General features: G+C 48.2%; 1 long non-coding RNA gene across 1 annotated transcript in view; it reads right to left on the minus strand.

Moving 5' to 3' along the window:
- Positions 1-9,803: 9,803 nt before the first annotated feature.
- The window catches only part of LOC139047328 (uncharacterized), a 35,229-nt gene continuing 22,318 nt past the window's right edge, over positions 9,804-22,714 (minus strand). Inside the window, exons 2-3 of the long non-coding RNA XR_011507100.1 lie at positions 13,239-13,301; positions 9,804-9,895 (exon numbers count right to left, since the gene is read on the minus strand). This is a non-coding gene — a long non-coding RNA (uncharacterized lncRNA). The remainder of the gene's footprint in view (positions 9,896-13,238; positions 13,302-22,714) is intronic.

Here is a 22,714-nt window from a genome sequence, read left to right on the forward strand (position 1 = left end):
CCGTGGAGTGCATTCCGCGATGTTCGCGAGTGGGGGGGCTTATACCGCACTTCGGTGCAAAACTGGCACAACAGAGTTAAGTGCATCGAGCGATCAGCCGGCTTGGATCAATCAATGGCCATGGCGTTTTGCTGAGCAAGTGGTAGAAGGGTCGATTCGTAGATATGCACCTCCTGGCATTGGGCCATCGAATGAAAAAAGCACCGATGTGTCCTTGTTTCGGTTGAGGAAATCAATCTGGATGCGCACATCAATACGGCAGCGTAGCCAAATTGTGTCTTTCAGACGTTAAACATAACTTAGCTGCATTAGCGGGGGCTTCCGCTGTATCTACCATGACAGCTTGGTGCCACTGCAGTTTCACTCAGAGAGAGATGCACTAAGATAATTGCCACGTGTTACAGCGACGCTTTGAGGGGACTTTGTTGATATGCCCTTGCGCTTGTAAGCAGGAGGTCGCCGGTTCTATTGTCGGAGGCGGCAGCCTCATTCCAATGGGGGTGAGGCGCAAAAACGCTGGTGTAGGCGTTTTTGGCTCTTGTGAAGCAACCCCAGGAGGTCATAATATTACTCAAGAGGCCTCCCTCATAGCCCACTGCAGCGGTTTTGGAACATCTAACCCCGAAATTTAATTTGATTCGCGATGTGGTGAAGGGTGCAAACAACTTTCGAGGTACGCTAACGTCCTGGTAACTCGCGCAAACACATAAAGTGGTGACGCGTGTTATGTCTATTCTAACAAAACGTGCAAGCAGCCGAGGCTGTCTGGCGCGCCAATGTGCCCACCTAACCTGTCGACCCCGCGTGCATGGTTGAACGTCGCTCCACGAGATTCAGCATAACACATGAACCTTGCTTCAATCGCTGTCAATATTTCGACCTTCCGACGACATTGCCCAACTGTGACAGCAGTTATAGGAACACTAGAGGAACGTTGGTACCACCTCCGTCATGCTGTCCTGGTATCGACGGAGGGTAAGGAGGTCTCCAAAGACACGCAGCGCGCTTGGCTGCAAAATCAACGGAGCCACTAAGTTGACGAAGCGTCACGCTTCCCGCCATTGGCACCGCCAAAGCCCGGTCAGCATTCTACACTGTAACATAATGTCCACCCACAAAAGTGAAAAAGGGCGTAAATTATTTCACAGTCCAGCTTTCGCTGTTGGCCCGAACGCTGTGCGCGCACACATTATACAGTTCCCGATTAGCATCTATGCTCGCGTGCCGGCCTTGGTGCATATACACCGGTCTGAGCGCTCAAAAACGGGGACAGTCTTCTTTCGTCCCATCACGGACATCGTTGCGTTGCGACGCCTGTAACACCACTGCCGACGCTCCTCGTCGTGTCAGTGTTGTGAGACGCCTGCTATCTGCCGGGCGCTGTTCCTGCTTCGTGGAAGCAAAAGCAGCAGGACGCTCTCTCGCATTCCAACGGGGAAAGAGTAAGCAAAACCTATTTGCATCATCTGCTACAAGCATTTCCGTCATTAGCATTATATTTGGCTTTAATATTCGCGCGAACGTCGAAGAAACTTTCGCTTAACACACATTTGCACATAATCGGACTGGATCCATGATAATTCTTTATCATCCCCATAGTGAGCGTCAGCAGCTGTAGCTGTAAAATCAGTTGGAAACCGGAAGTGTCGCTGACGTCTGCTGACTTTCTTTTCTACCCCCGTTGGCATATATATCTGTCCTGAGCAGGCGTTGCGCTTTCCCTCACTGCGCAAATGAGAAGTAGGTTGCACCAAGCGATAAGTTCGAAGCACTGGCGCGCTGGAATGAGCCCTTGAGGCAGGGGACGGCCGGGTCGTGAGGTTCGGCGGAGCTCGGCCGTTTGTCTTGTGCACACATATACGGACATGTTTCCGCCCGCGTAAAAAAAAAATAAATAAGCAAACGCTTCTTCCGCACGCCACTCTCGTATATATACCAGTTTCTTCTTTAGTTTTACTTTCGCGGCGCCCTTAGTTTTGTGGGATCGTCCTTCAGTCCTGCAGTCAGCGAGGATGGTCGTCGTCTCCTATATGTGCGACGTTTATCAATCTGCGCGAGCAGCCAAGCGAAGTTAAGGCGGCCTGCCGGGGCGAGACGCTTGATACGGCGCTGAATGAAGAAGTCGAAGGAATTAGCCGCATCTTCGAGTTTATTGTTTTTTCTCTCTCTTTTATTTTGTTTTAAATGATCGCATGATCGGTTGGCTGGAGCTCCCAGGCACACTTGTACGTGTACTTGAATGTTTAAATGTGCCGAGTGTCGCGGAGAGCCTCTCTTGCGTATCAGTTCGGGGTAGAAGTGAAGGCGGCCCCGTTTCGCTTCTGCAAATTCCAGTGGGTCTGCCTGTACGTCTAAAAAAACATATTAAAAAGAACATGAACGTCCGAAATATGGTGTGGTCCATTTACGTGTTTGATTGAGGTATACAGAGCATGTCGTTGCCACCTAGCGAAAGTAAATAAAGATAACAAGTAAAATAAGCAAAGCAAGCTGTTAGAGAACAGTGCGTAGCGGCCTGAAGAAAGTCTGCAACGAAACTGACTGGTTTGAGGCATTTTCACCTCGAAAGCTCTTTGCCTTTTGAGCTTCGCGTGCAAAGTGCTGCTGCCGCAAATTTGACTCCTGAAAATTTTTTTTCTTTAACGTTAACGGCTCCAGAAAGTGCGCATAGACCCGTTAATTTATTTGACTTTGCCGAATACTTCACGGGCGTCAGTGAACGACGTTATTGTTTCTTCGTTTAATTGCGGTATTTCTTCTAATTTAATTGAGTTAGCAGAATATTCATCAGGCATCAATGAAGTGCGTTATTTTTCATCATCATGGCACTGAAAGTAGGACACAGGACAAGATTACAACGGATGAGGACAACCTAACGTTCCTTTTTAGCCTTAGCGTTACACATAGTACTAGCAAAAAAAGTAGATTTTGGATGATTTCCCTGCGTTTTCTTTGGCCTTCACTACATTCAATTTACAGATACATGTCTTCGTCGATCGTTGGCTCAGTTTATGTTCATCGCACAGCAAGGATTTCTGCGAGGCTGTCACACGTACGTACAGAGAAAACCAGTCTTGTAGTTGCTTGAAACTCGTGAGTGCGCCTTAAGACATCCTAAACACTATTCAAGATCATCCATTACGACACGTCGAATAAAAGAACTTCACCCAGTCGTCAAATGCAATCAATTCACAGAAAAGGTGGTGCCTCGACGACACCGAGACAACGTTAGAGAAAGGAAGACGCCTTAGTCTAGCAATCATTCCGGTTCGTGGTAACAGCGCGTTACGATCTATCATCATCAGGTCACGCCCCCGAAATGCTGGCCTCGGGGAACAACGCACAACTGCCGACGCATGATACGCAAGAAGGTCTCAGAGGGGACGTGGCTGAAGTTCATCTCTCTTCACACTCCGACACAACCTCCACTTCCTGACAAATGGTCCACGCGTCAATTCGCGCAGCCTCACACAACGAGCTTACCTAAAAGCGCAGAGATTCCTACAGGCGATCTGAAGCGCGAACGCGACATTCGATAGGTGGCGTCAGCTGACCTAGACCTAGCTGCAAGCTCTCTCTCTCTCTCTCTCTCGGGCTACGATCCTAGAATCCGCTCAGGCGTGAGCGAGCTCCTCTGCACCTTCCTTCGACTTCAAACTGAGATAACGGTTGTGGAGACCGCATTCGTCAAGCCGGCATTCGGGCATCGCGACTCAAACGAACGCGCTCGAGAAAATCGGAAAGATAAGCAGGCACGGTCAAGCAGCCGCCTTTGGGTGGGTCCTCTGCGAACGGTCGAATTCGTCCAGCTAAACCAGCGACCAGGATAGGTTGGCGGCCGTCGTGGTCCTCAATCCGGCGGCATCAACGAGCAAGCCGCAAGTGTGCTTATGCAGGAAAGGTTGGCAGTGGTGAATTAACCTGAATTACGACCGTTCGTTAGTGTCGTTCTTAGTTCGAGCGGTGATCTGCATAAACGCAGCAAATTTTCTTTTGCATTTCGCCATTAAGTTTTACTTTTAAAACTCCCCTATCGCGAAAATGATTTCGGAACGCCAGTATTGCCAAGATTATTTAAAGATGGCCATTATGTGAGGCATCACACTTCGCAAATTGAAGCAATCGATATGATTAAATGGCATTTTGCTTTGCTCTTATTTCGTTTATAGTCCATTCACTGCTTTCTAGCAACTGCAGTTGTCAAAACTCTTGATGCATCGACGGTGCGGGAATTTCAATTTGTCATTACCACACGCGCTGTTCCTTTTTGAGTCTATTATAGGGAAAGCTAAAGTGTCTTCTTCATTATGTCAGAAAAGGTGTTTATATTTCTTCACATCAGCAGTGTCGGCTCAGTCGCATTCTTTAATGGCATGTCGCCATGGCCACGGCGGCTGCATTTTGATGGGGATGGTTGAAGACACTCGTGCAGATATTTTAGTGTACGTTAAATAAAGAACACCCAGGTCTCTAAGTTATTGCGCACTCTTTTCGCCCCCCTCCTCTTTCCCTCTGACAGTGTGACCCATAGCCCACCGGTTGTTTTGAGACAAAGAACCCCGTAACTTTAAATCAATTGAATTCTGGGGTTTTACATTCCAAAACCAGGAGTTATTTCTAGACTTTAGTTCGCATATATAAGCTGAGCACATTCAAATAAGTAAGTAACACGACACCAAACCCAAAACTAAGGTGCCCAATACGGAAAGATGCAATTTGTGGCCCGATTGGTGATGATAGAGCATGAACGTGTCAGAAATGGAGCACCTCTAGTGACCTATTTGGACAGTGCCATGAACCACAATGACCGTTCTCAAGAGGCTTTTCTTGATGTAGAAAATAAATTTTGCGCTATGAAAGTCGTGTTCCGGCAGAAACTTTTGCCAGGGCGTGTAGGTCTAGCATGTACGTCTAAGAAAGCTAATCCTGGCAACAGTTTTGACCACGTCTTTCAAAGGTGGTTTCGTAAGATGTGGACACCAGCGATAGTGTTCCTGCAATGACGGCCTTAGCAGGAAGCAAAGAAGTAGCAAACATTCGTTTGAGCGCCCGGATAGCCAATGGGCCCGACTAACTTCAGATTTATGTGGGGGGAAACTACGCAAACTGAAATCGTGGCACTTGGTTAATACGGCAAAAGTGTCTAGGCCAAATATATCCTTCAGCTTTTGTTCGGGCTCGCAAGACTCAAAGGAGAATGTCGTGGTGGTCGTTTATTGTGAACGACTCTGCTGCCACATGTTTTTCTCGGTGTGAAGTGTGATAAGTCTTGCATTCGCATGAACGGCGGCGCCACATTCCATGCCACCGCCACACAGCGATCGTCCCGTCTATAAACCGCCGAGGCGCGCTTCTCTTTGTGCTTGTAATTTGGCGAAACGAAAACGTCCAGACGACGCCGGACACGCAGAAGGCGTTCTACAGTCCGAAGGCATTGTTTGAATTTCGCTCCATCAAACAGAAGCTGTCTTACTCGGCGCCGCTTCGCAAGTAAGCTTTCCGTCAAAGAACAGATGAAACGAAAATCGAAAAAGAAAGAAATAAAAGGAAGAGAGGAAGCAACCGTAGTAAAGTTAACATTCACGGGGTACTGGGAAGCAAGAAGTGGCAGGCTTAGCGGCTCTAGGTTGGCGTCGTAGAAAGCAGACTTCGTCTTCGGCTTCGGCTGAATGTGTCATGGTTTGAGTGCACCGTTCACAGAGGAGGTTGCCGAGAACAAACAGACGGGTACCTCGAGAACGTTTAGCTGCGAACTAAATTAAGATAGTGGCGAACGCTGTGGCTCTTATGGCGATGGCTTGGAATTTGGTGCACGTCATAAAGTGCAACGTCGCGGAAAAAAGTACAAGAACGATCCTGCCAGACGACGTAATTGAACAGCAGGACTGAATGAAAACACTGCAACGTAACTCGCCGCGTGTCCCACTGATAGACGTGCAGTGCGTAACAAAGCGCCTGCAATGGCGAGTTTTGTGCGTACTGCTGCAGTAATCCGCGACAACGGCGGGGCCAGTTCTGTGCACGGCACTGCACTTTGAACTACTGGTGCGCAAACGAAGCTGAGTCGAATCTTGCTCCGTCAAGCAAGGCAGGACGGCGTGTCGAATTCGAAGACTTCCCTTCTTCGCGCCAGGAGACACTAAATGTTCAGCGATTCGTCGCGCCGTTCGCTAGGTTTAGCCGACGCGGCATGACTATACACAGTTGAGCTGCGAAGCATTCAGCTCTGTTTCTTTTTTTTTTTGAGAGCAATGTCTCTTTTCTGCCTCCACATCACAACTGAACTCGTACTATTGCAGTAGCTGCGTCTGTTCACAGATGATGCTCGTCATGTTTTTCGCTCAATCTGATCGCATCCGTTGTCTTTGTCCACCATCGCGGAAGAAAACGCGGTGAACCCCGCGTCGAACGGCAAAGGCAGACGGCCGCTTAAATTTGTAAGTATTTACCAACCCACGGCCAATCACTGAAAAGTGGTCGTTTTCCTTTGTTCTCTCCGCGAGTGTTTTCCGAGACACACGGACCGATGTTTAGAATGCACGCAGCGTCTTGGCAATCTCTCGGCTCGGTTGCTATTTCGAGCAAGTCCAACCTACATATGCGGGAATGAAGCGGCCTGAAAGTATATTTGTGAGGGAGTTATTGTGTTGACGCTCATAACATATAGTTATTGGTCTTTCGCGTAGAGGCTGATGTGTTGTCTGGTTTTCTTCCGCCTGCATTGCTGCGTGGACGTTGAACCGTCTTATTTGTACCTAATTTGCAGCACTGCGCTTTGCTTTCCAAGTATAACTACGCAAGATTGCAGAGCTCCCCAAATACGCGCAACAACGCTTGACAGCATGGTATTTCACACTTGCAGCAGCGCTTGGTGATCACAGCGCAACGCCAGTTTTGAGTTTGGTGCATTTGTTCGACGGCCCGACTGTAGATGATATACGCACGCTCCTTTCTGTTTACGGCTGTTACAAGCACAGGAATGTTGCAGGAACAAAAGTGCATGCGCTAACAACAAAAAGCGTGCGAGTTATTGAGCGAACAATCAGCGCGATTCCGGGCAGGTCAGTTCTGAACGTTACCGACGTCAAGTAGGCGACCTCTGAGACCTCATGCACCAAGATTTAAAAATACGCGAATGCCGCGTAGCTGGACAGAGCCAAGGTAATGGTGTTTGCCGCCGCTTGAAGATAGACCATTTTCTTTTTACATCCAGCCTTTCATGTCGCACGTATTGAGCAACAGGAAGCTGTATCGGGAGCTTTTCGTGTTTGTCTACAATATTCTCATTGACACTTTTCGTGTAATTATAGCATGTGAGAAGTTGACAAACTAATTAAGACTAATTAGATAGTCAGGCGGAATCCCAAAAAAAAAATCTGGGTATCTCCAAGCGACGGCAAACAACGTCACCTTGATTCTGTCCGGCTACGTGGCATTTGCATATTTTTAAACTTTGGAGCCCCGTCGTCGGGACGCCCTGTATATACGGGCTGCACTACACGTGGTCGCTATTTTTCGCTGGCACCACGCGTACAAATGACCCCACTTTACCCTTGATCAAGTATCGGAGCACGTGGCAGCTGCGCAGAGGAAGTGCGCGGGCCAAATCGAGCTCCAATGTCTCACCCTTATACGATAATCATAGCGTGGTATCGTCTCTACGTGCTCCCGCAATTTCAGTTCAGTTCTTCGTCTCCCTTCGCTTTACGGACTTGCGCCACTTCGTTCCGCAGCTAAACGCAGAGCGCTTTGGTTGCTCCTAAATGTATCCATCACCCACCGTGGGGGCGACTATAGGTATCGAATGAGCCGAGGTAACCTACCCCTCCCCCCTTCCTCTCAATCTGTCGTTCTCGCTTTGCCCCGGCGTTCTTTGTTATACATACCCTGCGCCAAGCACATTCCAGCCACCCCAAGCAAGATTACCCGAGACGCCATAGTGGCGGCACCACCAAACGGATGTATAGGAGCCCTCGTATGTATGTAGCACCTGTACGTTGGCAGGGCGCCCCGTAAGGCGGCAGGGTTCGCGTCGCAGATGGGCTCCGCACGTAGCTACAGCTTGTCGGTCCGAGATCGTTTGTTGCTGTGTAATTGCTTTGTTCCACGTGCGAGTGTGATCGCCCGCAGCCGCCGCTGCTACCATGACCCCTCCGCGTTTTTAGTCTGCGCCGCCCGTTCTTCTTGCTCTTCTTCCTGCTTCCCTTTCCCACGGAGCGAGGGCCGCTAGCTGCTACACACGTTGCGAGCATCTTCTTCCTATTCCCTCTTTGCTTGAGCATTCGCGTCATAAATTGCATCGGTTCAGTTCTTTTCTTGCCCGGGAATAGATAACCATGAATTTATATTTGCTATCGTTCAGCGTGTCTATACTGTAGTACCAAGTTTATGCACACTCATCGCGTCTTCTATACTAAGCGAGATACTACGTGGGAAGGACTGCTACGTCCCCTATTTATATCACGTACGTTGCTTGCTTCGCAGACTTGGCCCTTTCTTTGAATTTCGCAATGTTAAAATGTTCTTATCGTCGTCACCAACATCAACACGACTCCGTCGTCGTACCGTCATCGTCACGTCATCGCTGTGTCGTCGTGGTTCTCAACGGGCCAGCTATATAGTGCGGATATGGATAGCACTTAAGGCTGCGCATTTAGTTCCGTCAACAGTTTTGTGCCTTCAGCAATGCCTATCATAGGACTCGGATGACATGTGCGTGTGGCCATCTAGACGTAGTGAACTTCAGTAAGGTTCATGGACCTCAGAGTCATCGATCCACACTTTCGTGTCTTCAGCATTTTCCATCGACGAACGCGGATGACGTGTGCGTTTGACCATCTAGACGTAGTGAACCTCGGCAAGGTTCATGGACCTCAGAGACATCGCAGTGGCCGTCTGCGTTGAGAACGCGGTCGCTTTCATTCATACCGCGGCCACGTGCGTACCGTATACGCGCGAAGACCTTCCGACCTTTCATTGTGCGCGTAGCGTACGAGCGCGCGCCTATCCGCTGCGTCGACATCGACCCTACATGCGTATATAATAACAAGGTTCGGAAGGAAGCGCAGGACCCGGGAGGACAATGAACGAGCAGCTTCAACCGTGTGTGACCCGTATAGGTGCTTCTTCATTCCGCGCACGTCGCGACCACTGTACTCGCGTTGTGGCGCCGGGTGCTTCCGGAAATAAAATTGACAGAAAAGGCAGAAACACACTGTTATGCGCATCCGGACCACATAAAGCCAACAGGCAATGAAGCCTTCTTCTTGTTGACGGTAACGCGCAGGCATGTACATGATGTGAAAGTGCAACGCTTGCGTATAGAAAAAAAAAAAAGAAGAGCGAAAGCTTGAAACAGCGTTGATCAAAATCTCAAACAGCCGTGACTTTTGATATTGTATGAATGCGGGTCTCTGGCTTTACCTTGCCCGCGCGGGTCCCGGAGCACATTTTAGCGTGCCACCGCGGGATACAATGCGAAATGATGCAAGCCGGGAGGCACGAACATAATTGTTTCGGATTTTGTTTAAGGTTATACAATGTTGTTTAGAGGGACAGAAAAATGAATAACGTCAAAACAAATCCGAAAAAAAAATTCGTCCATGCCTAAATATAGTCCTTTTCTCATTCCTTGTTTGACGTTTTGTTTCCTTTTTGAGCTCATCTACGAATTAAAAGGGGTAGCCAGCGCCGTCTAACAGGCTCCAATATCTCCTTTCATGCAGTTAATAATACTATTAAAAATTAATACTGAGTTAAACTTGTAAATTACTCCCCTGGAATAACAAAAACTGCGCACCTACCTTGAGCGAAGTCGTGGTAATCCAGAAGACACGGACGGGACTGAAGTCCTTGGCGCGCGTTGCTGGTCACATCGTGAGGGTCGAGATGAGATCTGCGTGTGCGGTAGATGAAAAAGCAAAGGTGAAATTCGCTCAAGGTAGGGTTCGTTGACATCATTGAAACACGCGATAAACGTCGATAAAGGCCTCTCAATTCCAACATTCGCAATTGAACTGTAGTATTACTGAAGCACTATAGCGCCAAACAGACGACACAACAAGAGACACGGACGAGCGCTCGTCCGTGTCTCTTCTTCTTGTGTCGTCTGTTTGGCGCTATAGTACTTCAGTAATATGCACCAACTAGCCCAACAAAAAGTTTTGCTGAACTGTAGTACCTGAAAAGGGAGCAGTTGATTATGCGAGTCAAAGGGCTCCGCAAAACAGTCCGAGTGCAACCACACTGTAAATTAATTTACACCCATAGAAGGAAAAAGGGTGTAAATGTGTCTATAACTGACACCTTTATGGCGTGATCTATATAATTGACACACTGCGGGTGCGAGTTATAGAGACATTTACACCCCTTTTTCCCTTTTAAGTGTGTAAATTATCTTACAGTGCACCGCAACCGCCCGCCAACGAGCTCAGAGCCGCAGATATGCAACAGACATCTTCACGAGAAATTATAGCGCAGAACTGATCAGTACTGTGCCCGTATGGCACATAAAAAAATTAATTCGGGGCGTATTACGTGCCGAAACCACGATTTGATTATGAGGCACGCCGTAGTTAGGGAGTCCGGATTAATTTTGACTACCTGGGGTTCGTTGACGTTTAACTCATGCACGGTACCCGCGAGTTCTCGCATCTTCGCCCCCCATCGAAACGCGGCCCCCGCAGTCGGGATTCGATCCCACATCCCGGGGCTCTGCAGCTCCACTTCAAAGCCCCTACGCCTCCACGACGGATTACCTCTCATTTATTTTCCACTGTCCTGTGTCTTTAATTGTTAATGGTTCTTCCAGTAGATACTTCAGCGAAAGGCTGGGCAACTTATATTTAGAATGCCACACTTTAATCGATCGTCGCTCTGTGCTACTGAGAGTTTCAGCAACTTTATCTTTCTCGGTCTAGGCTCACTGATATCTCATTTCCAAAAAGGCCGAGCAACCCCATACGTGACCAACAACGTGGATCTAGAATTCTTCCTATAACCACGCGACACTATCTTACATCTGTAGTGCTCATACTCGTACACTCAATCAGCGTGTACTGTAATGTGCACCTCTCCAATTTGGTGTGCATGGGTTACCTTCACAGAATGCAGCTGCTGGCTGGCTCCTCTTAACTCTGTGCGGTATTTACGCTGTGGTTATTGCATTAGTACAGTTATTGAAGTGCACCGGCTCGACAAACCGCTTGTGGTGCTCCTCTGCATCCTCCCCCTTGCACTCTGTGCTCGCTCTCTCCCTCTTTTCCTCTTTCTATTCCCCCTTTCCGTTACCCCCAGTGTAGGGTAGCAAACCGGACGCTCTTCTGCTTGACCTCCCTACCTCTTCTTGCTTTCTCCCTCTTATTCTACGGTTCCATGATTAATAATAAGCGTGGTATGCCCCTACGAAACTCGCTCTCCAAATCTACAAAGGCGTTGCGTATAGAACAGCTCAGGCACGGGCGCAAATCTTTTCGACTGCGGATGTTCAACCAACCTCACACGCAGGGCGTGTCCTCCAAATGCACTCACTTCCATAGCGGATACGTATCCTGCTCGTACGAGGCGGCGCGCGAGAGAGACGTGAGTGCTCCCCTGGCCAATTGACCCAGACAGGTGACCCGCGAAGAATTTCGCCCTCACTGCATGCGCGCGCTTTCAATTAAGGCCGCGGTGTACGGCCGAGCACACTTCGGACCGGGGGCGTGACAGACCCACCCTTCTCGGCGACCGGTATTGCACCGCAGTCGTCGCCGCTTAATGTGGACAGGCTGCAGAGGCGCGACTCCGCTTAGTGAGAATACTCGAAGCGTCTCACAATTTTGTCTTTATTTATATCTTTGAGGAAATCGTGGCGCATGTCTGTGTTGCACACTTTGGGTTCTTTTCTTTTTTTTTCTAGGTATTGTTGCTTTTCGGTAATTAATTGGAGACGCGAGATGAAGGGTAAAAGGGAGAGAAACGAGGTGGGAAAGGCACAGAGGTCAACAGGAAGCGAGCCAGGCTTCAGGTTTTCTATGGGAGGAGTACGGAGGGATAGAAAGACGGAAAGATATAGTTCCAAGTACACAAGCACGCTATCATACCTAAAAATCCACGCTAATAAACTCCATGAATACAACTTCAAAGCTTTGTGCGTAATAAGCACTACCCTATATACAGTCATATCGCACATTGTGAAATACTTTACTCCCTTAAAAGTGAAAAAGAGACTAATCTGCTTATAACTCACACCTTTACACCCTCTTTGGTTGTAAGGGCGTGAGTTACACACATATTTAGATCCTTTATCACTTTTAAGGGCGTAAATTATTTTGCAGTGTGCGCATCTGGCGCTGGCTTCTCGACGGATGTACAATGTGTGTTAGCACTTAAAGGTGCCGCCGAGCGGGCGCTCCTTTTCAACGCCTCACAAAGTTAGACCGTCGAAATAAGACGAAGGAAGTTCGAAAAGCTATTCCACGTTTTCTCGTCCGCTTAAACGTAAGAGTGCATGCTTGCACCTACGTATCTGGGGCGAAACACGGACAGAAAAAAGAAATTATGCAAAGTTCACCCGTGCTGCTACAATCATGTTTTAGGCCAAGCCACGTTCAAGCTCCAATTAACTATCAATGTACTGGTATTCCCGCATCAGCACAGGGCCCATAGAGAAAATCGCATACACGTTAGCGCCTGATCTCCTCATAGGTAACGTTGTAAGAAACGCTATGCAGTAAAGTCAACCTTAGCCGGCACGTAATGTGGAATATAAAACTTAATATTTGCTGAGCGTGGAAGCTATGAAATTAACGCATTTCATCTTAATGTGCTTCAAAAATGTTTCTGGTAATCTGCCACAAATGGCAGTCTTTAGTGCGCATGCGCCTTCAGGCTGTTTGACGAGAGCTTAGAACGGGCGCTATATACGCTTGTCTTTTTTTTTTCTTCTATAGAAATATGATAGTAGGTAACATGATTATAAGACGTACGATCAATATCATTTAGTTAAAAAAAAGATCATTATGCGAATCCCAGTGTCCAGACAAAATATTATGCGACAGGGAGTAATCTGCGCAGGCAGTAGGTAATCTACAGACTCAGACATACAGACTCTGGAGAAGTGGACGGACAGCTTTGGGGACCTCGCATCCACCGGCTCCTTTAAGGTGAACAAATTTTTTGTGATTTGAGCGCGCGGTAGGTACACCACCGCGTGGCACGTACGAATGACATGCGGTTACCTTCTAAGGGCGACTTACGTCTTATGAAGATGCTTATCCGCACTCTTCCGAGACGGCGGCTCATGTGGTCCGCGCCGATGCCTGCGAGATAGACACGTCGAGGCATATTTAACAAGAAGTAACTTTCCTCGCTTTTTCTTCACGAGACGTTCTTGCTACTACAAGTTACGCCACTGGACAGCCGAGAAGATTAGCCATCTCAGACACATGTGTCATATACTCCGTGGGTGGCGGCTTGTCGTGACAAGCGGTTTCTTTTTCGCTTTCTTCATTTTGATAATAATGGGTATGGCCGGCTTCTGAGGTTCTTATGTGGCCTGTGGCAGAATGCGAAGAAGACAAAAAGAATGCTTTTATTTGATCTTTCCTCCTACATTTAACAGAAGGACAATGGCGCAGCCAGAAAGAAGCGCGAATGACAGATGACTGTCGGTAAACAAGTCATGAAAACGTCCCCTGTTTTGAAGCATGCCGGTAGCTTTAAGTTGTATTACATGACATAATAAGCAGACGTTTGCACTATAGATGGTGCCGGATGCTTCTTGTCGCATGAAAAGCGTAGAGATATAGGGTGAATTAGAGAACATCACAAAGGCACAAAAACACGCGACGAAATTGCCTAAACGCAACAAATACTAGCTCACGGCGCAAATTATCACAATAAGCAACGAAAAAAGAAAGAAACACAGCAAAATTGGGATGCCAAAAAGTTATATATACTTAAAACAAAAAACGCCACAAGAGACCCATATCACTACTTCAAAATTAAATTTAAATACATCTTACAATGTCAATCTCGGAAAATTTCAACGTTTATCTATTTGCTGGCAATATCACTGTCCTTTAAATTGTGGGATTTTACGCGACAAAACCACAATCTCATTGTGAGGCCCGCCGTAGTGGGGGGCTCCGAAATAATGTGGACCACCTGAGGTTCTTTAACGTGCACCTAATTCTAAGTACACGGGTGTTTCGCATTTTGCTCCCATCGAAATGCGAATATCACTGTCCATTAAAAATCAGTGCATCCAAATGATATCATTGAAAAGAATGCTTCACTTCGCACGTACAATGCCCAACACGCTTCATGTGGTTTGAATCAATTCCTTCTTAATGCAACTTCAGTAGTCTGGCATGCAGAATCTTTTTTTTTTTTTTTGTACGTCTAAGTCTAAGTGCCACTCGGGCAACCAAACTGCTTTATATTCGTACATGGTGCACCACATATGCAAAATGAGCATTTGCCGACAAAATAACGAAGTTGCAGTGCAACCAAACTTTGCTTTATATTCGTACATGGTGGACCACGGTTGCAAAATGAGCATTTGCCGACAAAATAACGAAGTTGCAGTGCAACCAAAGTTTGCTTTATATTCGTACATGGTGGACCACGGTTGCAAAATGAGCATTTGCCGACAAAATAACGAAGTTGCAGTGCAACCAAACTTTGCTTTATATTCGTACATGGTGGCCGGACCACGGCTGCAAAATGAGAATTTGCCGACAAAATAACGAAGTTGCAGTGCAACCAAACTTTGCTTTATATTCGTACATGGTGGACCACGGTTGCAAAATGAGCATTTGCCGACAAAATAACGAAGTTGCAGTGCAACCAAACTTTGCTTTATATTCGTACATGGTGGACCACGGTTGCAAAATGAGCATTTTCCGACAAAATAACGAAGTTGCAGGGCAACCAAACTTTGCTTTATATTCGTACATGGTGGACCACGGCTGCAAAATGAGCATTCGCCGACAAAATAACGAAGTTGCAGCGTTTGAGACCCACCCGATTGGGAAGGCTTCAACGTAGTTGAGAATCCCCGAACGCTCGTACACCGATCAACCCAGGACAAGGACGCAAACCGACAAAGATGCTCACTATATCGTTTTCTATTTTCTTTTTTCTTTACCAAACCTGGCCCTTTTCCACACGGTCACTCCAGAGGCTTTTAGCTCTATACTTGCCCCGACTGTGGGGTTGTTAGCAATCTCGCACACATGCTCTGACGATGCCCCTCGTTACAGGGACCCAATCGCATCACAGAAGAAGAATGGAGCTCTGCCATCCAGAGCTCAGACCTTTCACGTCAAACCTGGGCTGTCCAGAGAGCCCACGATGCGGCGGTTAGGCTCGGCCTACCCGTCCCCACGTGGGAGCAGCCCGCAGCTCTGCCCTAGGGCAAAGCTTCTCAGGGCCTTGTAATTAATGTTCTTTGTCTGTCTGTCTGTTTACCTTGTCGCAGGAGAGGAAGAACCGACACTCCGTCGCTTAGCGTAGCATTCTTTTAATTAATGTCCGTCGGAACGCTAGCCCGTGCCGGAGCATGCCAGCCGCTCGTGCCTCGTGTAGCGCGAGCGTCTACGTCAATCCTCGTGCGACGCCGATGCTGCTGCCGCTACAACCTTAACGTGTTTCAGCGGTGTTCATACGCTAATCGCTTATCATTTTCTTGCCACGGGTTAGGGGAGACATGGTTCACCTTCCCATTCATATAAGTCACATTTGCTGTGTTGGCGAAGAAGAGAAGCTTTCCTTTCCTGTGGCTCAACTCTCGCCCTTCCACGTATACAATACACTACCGCTTCAACTACGCTTTCTCTGCTCACTCCTTTAGTTCTCCGCAGAACTACCCGCACATTTCCAACCCTTATCGCCCGCACTGAGTTTCATCCAGTCCTGTCGAAGGCAGCCGGTTCATTAGAGCACCGTTTAACCGTATCCTGAAGTCGGATCTCCGCCGCTCAAGCCTTTACCTCGCACAAAACAAAACAAAAAGCTTTCCTTTGGAAAGTGAAGCAAGCCAGTTACATCACTTAGGGGCTTGTTCGTTCCTTCTTTCGCAACCTCGGGGCTAGCAGCATGTTTTTTGTGGCATGAGCCTTCTCAAGACACAGTCGTGCTCCCGGTGCTCTATTTATCACCGCTCGCCCGCGGAACACCCAGATTCTTGGCGTGCTCCGCGGGCCGCTTCGGAAAGCATGCAAGAAGGTTCGTTTTCGCCCCGGCCCGGTAACAAGGGCGCCGTTTATGCGGAGACGAATGCTGCTTGTCGAGGCCACGGGCTGTCGTGATGCATCTCCGGGCCGCCCTACGCGATCGCTTACATCGCTCCTCGTTTGCCGTTGATTTAGCTCTTTCGACTGGTTCTTCTATGCACCCCGCACCGTGGGGCGGCCCGCCCCGAGCCCCCAACGGGGCAGCACCGTAGGGAAAATTTCGTACGGTGGTGCAAAACCGCGAAGTTGCGTTCTCTGTTTTCAAATCGCTAACACTTTGTTGTTGCTGCTGCTTTTCTTTTCGTGCTTCTTGAAGAAAATTACGCTTTAGAGCGGAGCATCCCGGCAGCGGCTCCTCATTCTTCGTTTAATCGTGTCCAGGTGAACTACATCTATTCGAAGAAATGTTGAGTAGTTTGTCCTTGCTTGGACGCCGAGAGATCTAAAACAAGTCATCTAAAACCAGAAGTGACTAGCGCAGGAGTGGACACGGGGCACAAAAGGGTGACAAGGACAAGCGCTTGTCCTTGTCGCCCTTTTGTGTGCCGTGTCCACTCCTGCGCTAGTCACTTCAGCACGGAATACCAACTAGCCCGGTCTCACACCCTGCTTCAGTCTGAAATCTGCAGCGCAGGATTATTGACATAGTATATGTAGCGATGGACGTATAGCACCCAGTCAGGCCTAAACAGCAAACAATACGCACCAGAACCACGCGTGAGCGCAAGCAAGCACGCTCACACGCACCAAAGACAATTGTTGGCTCGAACCTATGCGCGTTTTTCTTTGTGGAACACCCAACGGTGCCTACTCAAGAAAGCGTTACTGAGAACGGATCGTAAACTGTGAGGTGCGCGAGCGAAGGAACGGGAGGAGGTGATGTCGGGTGCAAAGTAACCGAGTGAAAGGGGGCGGAGGTGGGGTCGGGTGCAACGTGCGTTGGAGGTAATGGAGACCGGAAGAAGGCACACACCCAAGGTGTGAGTGTGGCGACTGCTCGCAATGACCCGCACGGGCACGGCCCTGTCGGGACAGGTCCCCGGATGACTCGTCGCCGTTGTGTCACGTGCGCTGCCTCTGAGCCTCGCCCTGCGGCATCGTGGCCTGTCGGCGAAGCTGCCCATCCAGCATGTAGGCATGGCGCCCGCTTACATTTTTTTTTAATGCTTTAGCATTAGGAGTGCCAAAGTCGAAAGAAAGTTTGTGAAGCCGGTCACGTGGTAGAGGTAGAGGGTAGATGAGAGAGCTACACATGAGTTCGCTGACTCTAAATGAGTCTCTAGCTCACCGCCTATGTTACGTCGCACTATTTACGGTGCTACAGAAAGGGATGGGGGATAAAAGAAGAAAAGAGGAACAAGACAGCACATACACTTGCGTAACTCTTCTGACTTAGTTCCATTCCACCGAATACTCACGTCACGGGCTGTTATTAAAGGAGAGGGTGAGAAAGGGATAAATGAAAGGCAGGGTGGTTAGTCGGGACTGAACCCAGTTGTCTACGTTGTACTTGGAGAAAGAATAGCTTCCGCGTGTACAGGAGAAAACATTAACAGTTGATGTGAGTCATCGACGTAATAAAAATAGTGAGCGCCGAGTCACATGGTGGTTGCTCACTGTGGTTTCCCTCGAGAATCGCAGCAGTTCTTTTTCGGGTCTTTTGCAGCTGTGCTAAGGGAGACCATGGTGTACACCGAGATCTTGTTGAACAAGAAAGGTATTCCGTGCGATTGGTTTAGAGCAAGACGGCGGGCAAGCCTTTGATTCTCAGAGGACGGACCGTAGCACAGAAGGCGTTCTGCAGTTTCGCGGTCCAGTCAAGAAGCTTTAGCGGCGCAAAACCTTATTGGAATTGACGTGCGAGAACAGTATGCCGCTTAACATCACAAATGCAAAAGATTGGGAATAAAGTTTTCTATGATGCCGTGTACTCATATAACACCGCGACTCTTGCAGGCGTACGCGTCATTTGCAATGGGGTACGCCTATACGTGGCTAGATTTTTTTTATATGATGATGATGGTGGATAAATATATATCGATAGAATAAAGGAGTATAAAAACGATGGCACTTTGGCCCTTCAGTGCCTCTACTTATTATTTATCTAGCTAAGATCGCTCCCATCACCTGACAAGCACTGCGTGCTAGAGTGACCAGGAAATTCGTTATGCGCTAAACAAAGCGGCCAAAATGTATTGTAGTGTTTTATAGCCTGTTGCAAGTTAGTGAGGCCTCCTTTCCATCTCAATTTTGTTTTGTTTTGTTACTGCTACGGCAGTTAGGATGTCAAAACTTGACTGGCTGTGTCCGTCCCACATTTTGATTACGCTGTGACCGTCATCAAATTGTCGTCCGCAGGCTACCACATCGCTTTCAGTTGCCCGCTTGCGATACGCTGCAGAAAAAAATAATAATAATAATCTTTTCCCACCTGCATCACCATTGGCAATCGAATGTAATACCTTTATGTAATACCCCCTATGGAGGTCTTTAATGTAATAAAGTGAAGTGAAGTGAAATGAAATGAAGTGAAATGAAGGGAAGTGAAGTCACGCCCCAGTGGAACGTGCATTACTTAAGCGAATGCGCTAACCGCTGCGCTTGTGCAATTCGCGCGGGTATCTTGAGCGCCACACTGCAGAGTGCGACAGTAATGGCCGTTGTGCGTGTACGTGTGCGTAAGTGTGTGCGTGTGTGTGTGATTGCATGGGCTGTTTAGTGCTTACCACTGTGTATGTCACAATCGTCGCCCAGCACCTGGGGTAGCATGTCAGGCGAAACGGCAGGCTAATATCTCTAGCATATAATTTAAGCCCCCCCCCCCCCCCCTCTCTCTGTCTCTCTCTCTCTCTTCAGAGGCAACAACAGAGAATACTGTAGCAGACCAAGACGATATTGTGCTTATCACATACAACAAATTTTTCTTGGCAAAATGGTGGAGTAAGCTACGTGAGGGTCTGCTGTTGCGGTAAATGAGTAAATTAGTTCATGACCGGAGGATTTGGTGAATCCGGCTGTAATTTTTCTTTTTTTTTGTAATAAATACTATGCAGCCGTACAACAACAACCACGAATTCACTTGCCTCGCGAGGCCAGTAAACTAGATTGATTGAGCAGATGACTGATTGATTGAATAAGTGATTCATCAATTCATTGAGTTCTTCATTAATTGATTGACCAATAAACACAGCTAATGATGAGCAAGGCTGGCGTGTGGGGGCTCAAACTGCACGTTCTCAATGATTATTTTTCTCGCCTTGGTAGGTGTATGTCTTGTTCATTCGGTGCACTTGTACATACACATACTTTCTCCCCTGGATCCATTGCCCAACTCATGCCCTTAAGCTTACACTGCACTGTCCGGCCTTTCCGTAGGAACGGCCGAAGAGAACACGCTCGTAATTCGGACGGCACGCGGAACACCTAGTCGAGGAGGCTGTAGAATTTGTTGCCCGCCCCGAGGGTTTCGCCATTGTAACCGATACTCGAGCCTCTTACCTCCTCTTTGCACCGCTGTGGTTGTACATACGTGCTTCACCACCACCACCTCCGGACGTATACCATTCCGAGCAGCGGCCTGTCTCATGCCTCCTCCTTTGAAACTTATGTTCTCTCGTTTCAAGCGTAGCGGGAGAGGAGGCATTCGTGGAGTGGTTTTCCGCTCGACCTGTCCATTTTTTTTTTCTTTCCTCCTTCTTCAGTTCGAGCTAAATCAGGCGGCAACAATTGTGCGGCCTTTAAGGAGGAGTGCGTTGGCAAATGGGAGGCTGCTTTGGTCATTGGAGGAGTGCGCTCGGAAGGCTGGTATACAGCGACCCTCCATTACCGCTAGGCATGTGTTTCACTCTGATTTTATTTGTTGTTGTTTTGTGTGCGTGTGTGTGTGTTTTAGACGTGATGATCTGGCAACTCCCTCTCGGAATAGAGGCCGCTGTATTTGTTGCGAGCGGATGAGCGGAGCTTTCTTCGTGTCGTGCCTCGAAACGCCCGCCGAAACTTCGAGGCTGTCTGCATGGGGGACTTTAGTTTCGGCGCACTTTTCCCAGTAACTTAGCTGGACTTTGTCTGATTTCTTTTTTTTATGTTGGTTTCTATTTGAGAGGGAGGGCAAGGGCGGGTGCGTAGATTTACGATGGCGCCACATGTAAGATGCGCCGCCACTGCTGGCCTCTTCGATAACTTGGCACTATGTGTATGTATTTTGCACGGCACGCGATTTGTACAACTTGGCGAGGCTGTGACATTCCTTCCAAGTTTATCCCGCAATTTAGACGCCTCACTGCACTCAGGCAGATGCCACAAACATTTAATGAGTAAATGTCTCATGGGAATTAGTGACTCTGTTTCATCATACTGATGCAAAGTACGCTGTTAATTGCCTGTGTGTTCTTTGCAGTTGGGTGCACTTTTTGTTATTGTTGTTCTTGTTGAAAGCAACAACAACAATGAAATCGCTTATGACGCCCGTTAATAATTTTTTTTTTCAGACAGTCCTTCACTGTGTACAGACACGTTGTGGACTGCTTTACGTCCTTGTGGACTTGGCCTTTCGTTCCAGTAATATCTACATACTGTATAACAAGTATCTTGTTAAAGATCTATTCCTTTTGCCCCACCAGTGTTTGTAGAAAGCCTTCAGAAATCAAATCAATTGGAGTAACTTGCGCTGTTACTCGATTTAACTTTATCATGTACCAGCCAACTTTACCAGCCTAAGTTAGGATCCTGTATAGCAGTTCAGAAATCAGCTGCTGTTTGTACACATCAGGTGCGAGTAGTTGTGGTGGTCTTGACTCGGACAGTCAGCTGTGTGTTCTCTGCGGTCGTCGTAAGGCGTATCACGATTTTTTTAAATGCTAATTGTTCCCTCAATTCGCCGTGATGAACCATTGATGAAGAACGCAAGATTTTATTGACGACCGCGACATAGCCTCCCTCACTTATATATAGTACTGAAATGTTCCGTGCTTACAGACCTGCTAACGTGTGTACGCCGACAATAAGCAACGCATACACCTAAGACCTGTAGTGTATAGCAACGCCTATAGCATAAACGCGGAACGTCATCGCCTAGGGTGCTCAGGTAAAGCAGAGTAAGAAGCTGAAAAAAACAAGAACAAAAAAGTACGAGGAAGAAGACCCGACGATTTGCTGAAACGACGCTGGTGGTTAATTGAAGGTCAAGCATTTCGGGCATTTTCGGTCCACGCGCGCCATCGCCCGAGGAAAGTGTGGAGTACCATGCAAGAATAAAAAAACAAATCAAAACAAAAAGAGAAAAAGAAAGAAAAATAAAAGAGGAGGAGGACAGTGTGATGAAATTTGGTGGAACGCTTTGTAAGCTAAGCAAGCCCACACCATCACACATTCTCTCACGCGGTGTAAACGTCTTGTCGAGCGTGCGTATATACTTCCGCGACAGCGTAAGGAATTGAACACACAAGCGATCAGCATTATGCATTATACTGTTGCTGATCGCAGCCTTCTGTTTTGGTCCCCGCTAGGAAACCGGACACTCCAAGGTGTTGACTGAGTGTCTTGAAAACAAACATGCATTGGGTGCACGTGGGTCCAGTTGTTGGGCGCTCGGAAGCAAACAGTTGGGGAAAGAGAGACGATAAACGCCGAGATAGGCGAGGAGAGGCCTATTACCGGCGAGTACAAATCTTGCTTCCGATGATCGCTCCGTAATACGAGCGCATATCATCCAGCGTAAAAGGACTGCCTATAAGACGAGCTATCACTTTCTACACGGCTATACTGCCGATTAAAGTTGTTTTTTCTTTCTCCTTCGCCTCATGCAGTGTACACTTAACATAGGTAGAGGTACGAACTCACTCAGGGTGCCCTTCCCCTGCCTCCCACTTTCCCTCTATTTCGTGCCTTCTATATATAAAACGGTTCGTTCGTCTGTTACGTGAATTGCGTTAGTGGCGGTACTACGCGAGCTTGCGTGATTACAGAGCAGCGTGACAGCCCGGAATGGGTCCCGCGGGCACAGGCAGACGGGGGAGAAAAGGGGGGAGAGGCCCGTGTCTCTCCCCCAGTCGCCGCCGAAGCCGTCGCTGTGCTACGCGAGTCATCGGTCGTGCGCGAACCTTATCATCACCATCTCCTCCCCGTCTCCGCCCCGCCTCGTTAGGGCTGTTTGTCTTTTGGCCCAGCCGTAATGGCCGTCGACACAGCATAAGGCTTCAGAGGGCGCCGATATGTTAGACGCTATAGAACATAAGCGCGCAGCCACATTCTCAAACCTGTCACCCTGGCCTGTCTATACCTGGACTTGCACCGTCCCCACTTCCACGAGGTCCACCTCTTATATAAGGAGCCTGCGATATGCGCGCGCCTCTACGAAACTCGGAGCTACAGGGCGGAATTACTACTGCGGGGATTCGCAATTATAATAAGCCGATGGCGTATACAGGGCTAATAACGAGATGAGGAACTGCGGTGTCCACGGGCCCCCACGGTGACAGTTTCCGTGGGCCCCCGAA

This window comes from Dermacentor albipictus, chromosome 7, assembly GCF_038994185.2.
Source record: "Dermacentor albipictus isolate Rhodes 1998 colony chromosome 7, USDA_Dalb.pri_finalv2, whole genome shotgun sequence".
Lineage (NCBI taxonomy): Eukaryota > Metazoa > Arthropoda > Arachnida > Ixodida > Ixodidae > Dermacentor > Dermacentor albipictus.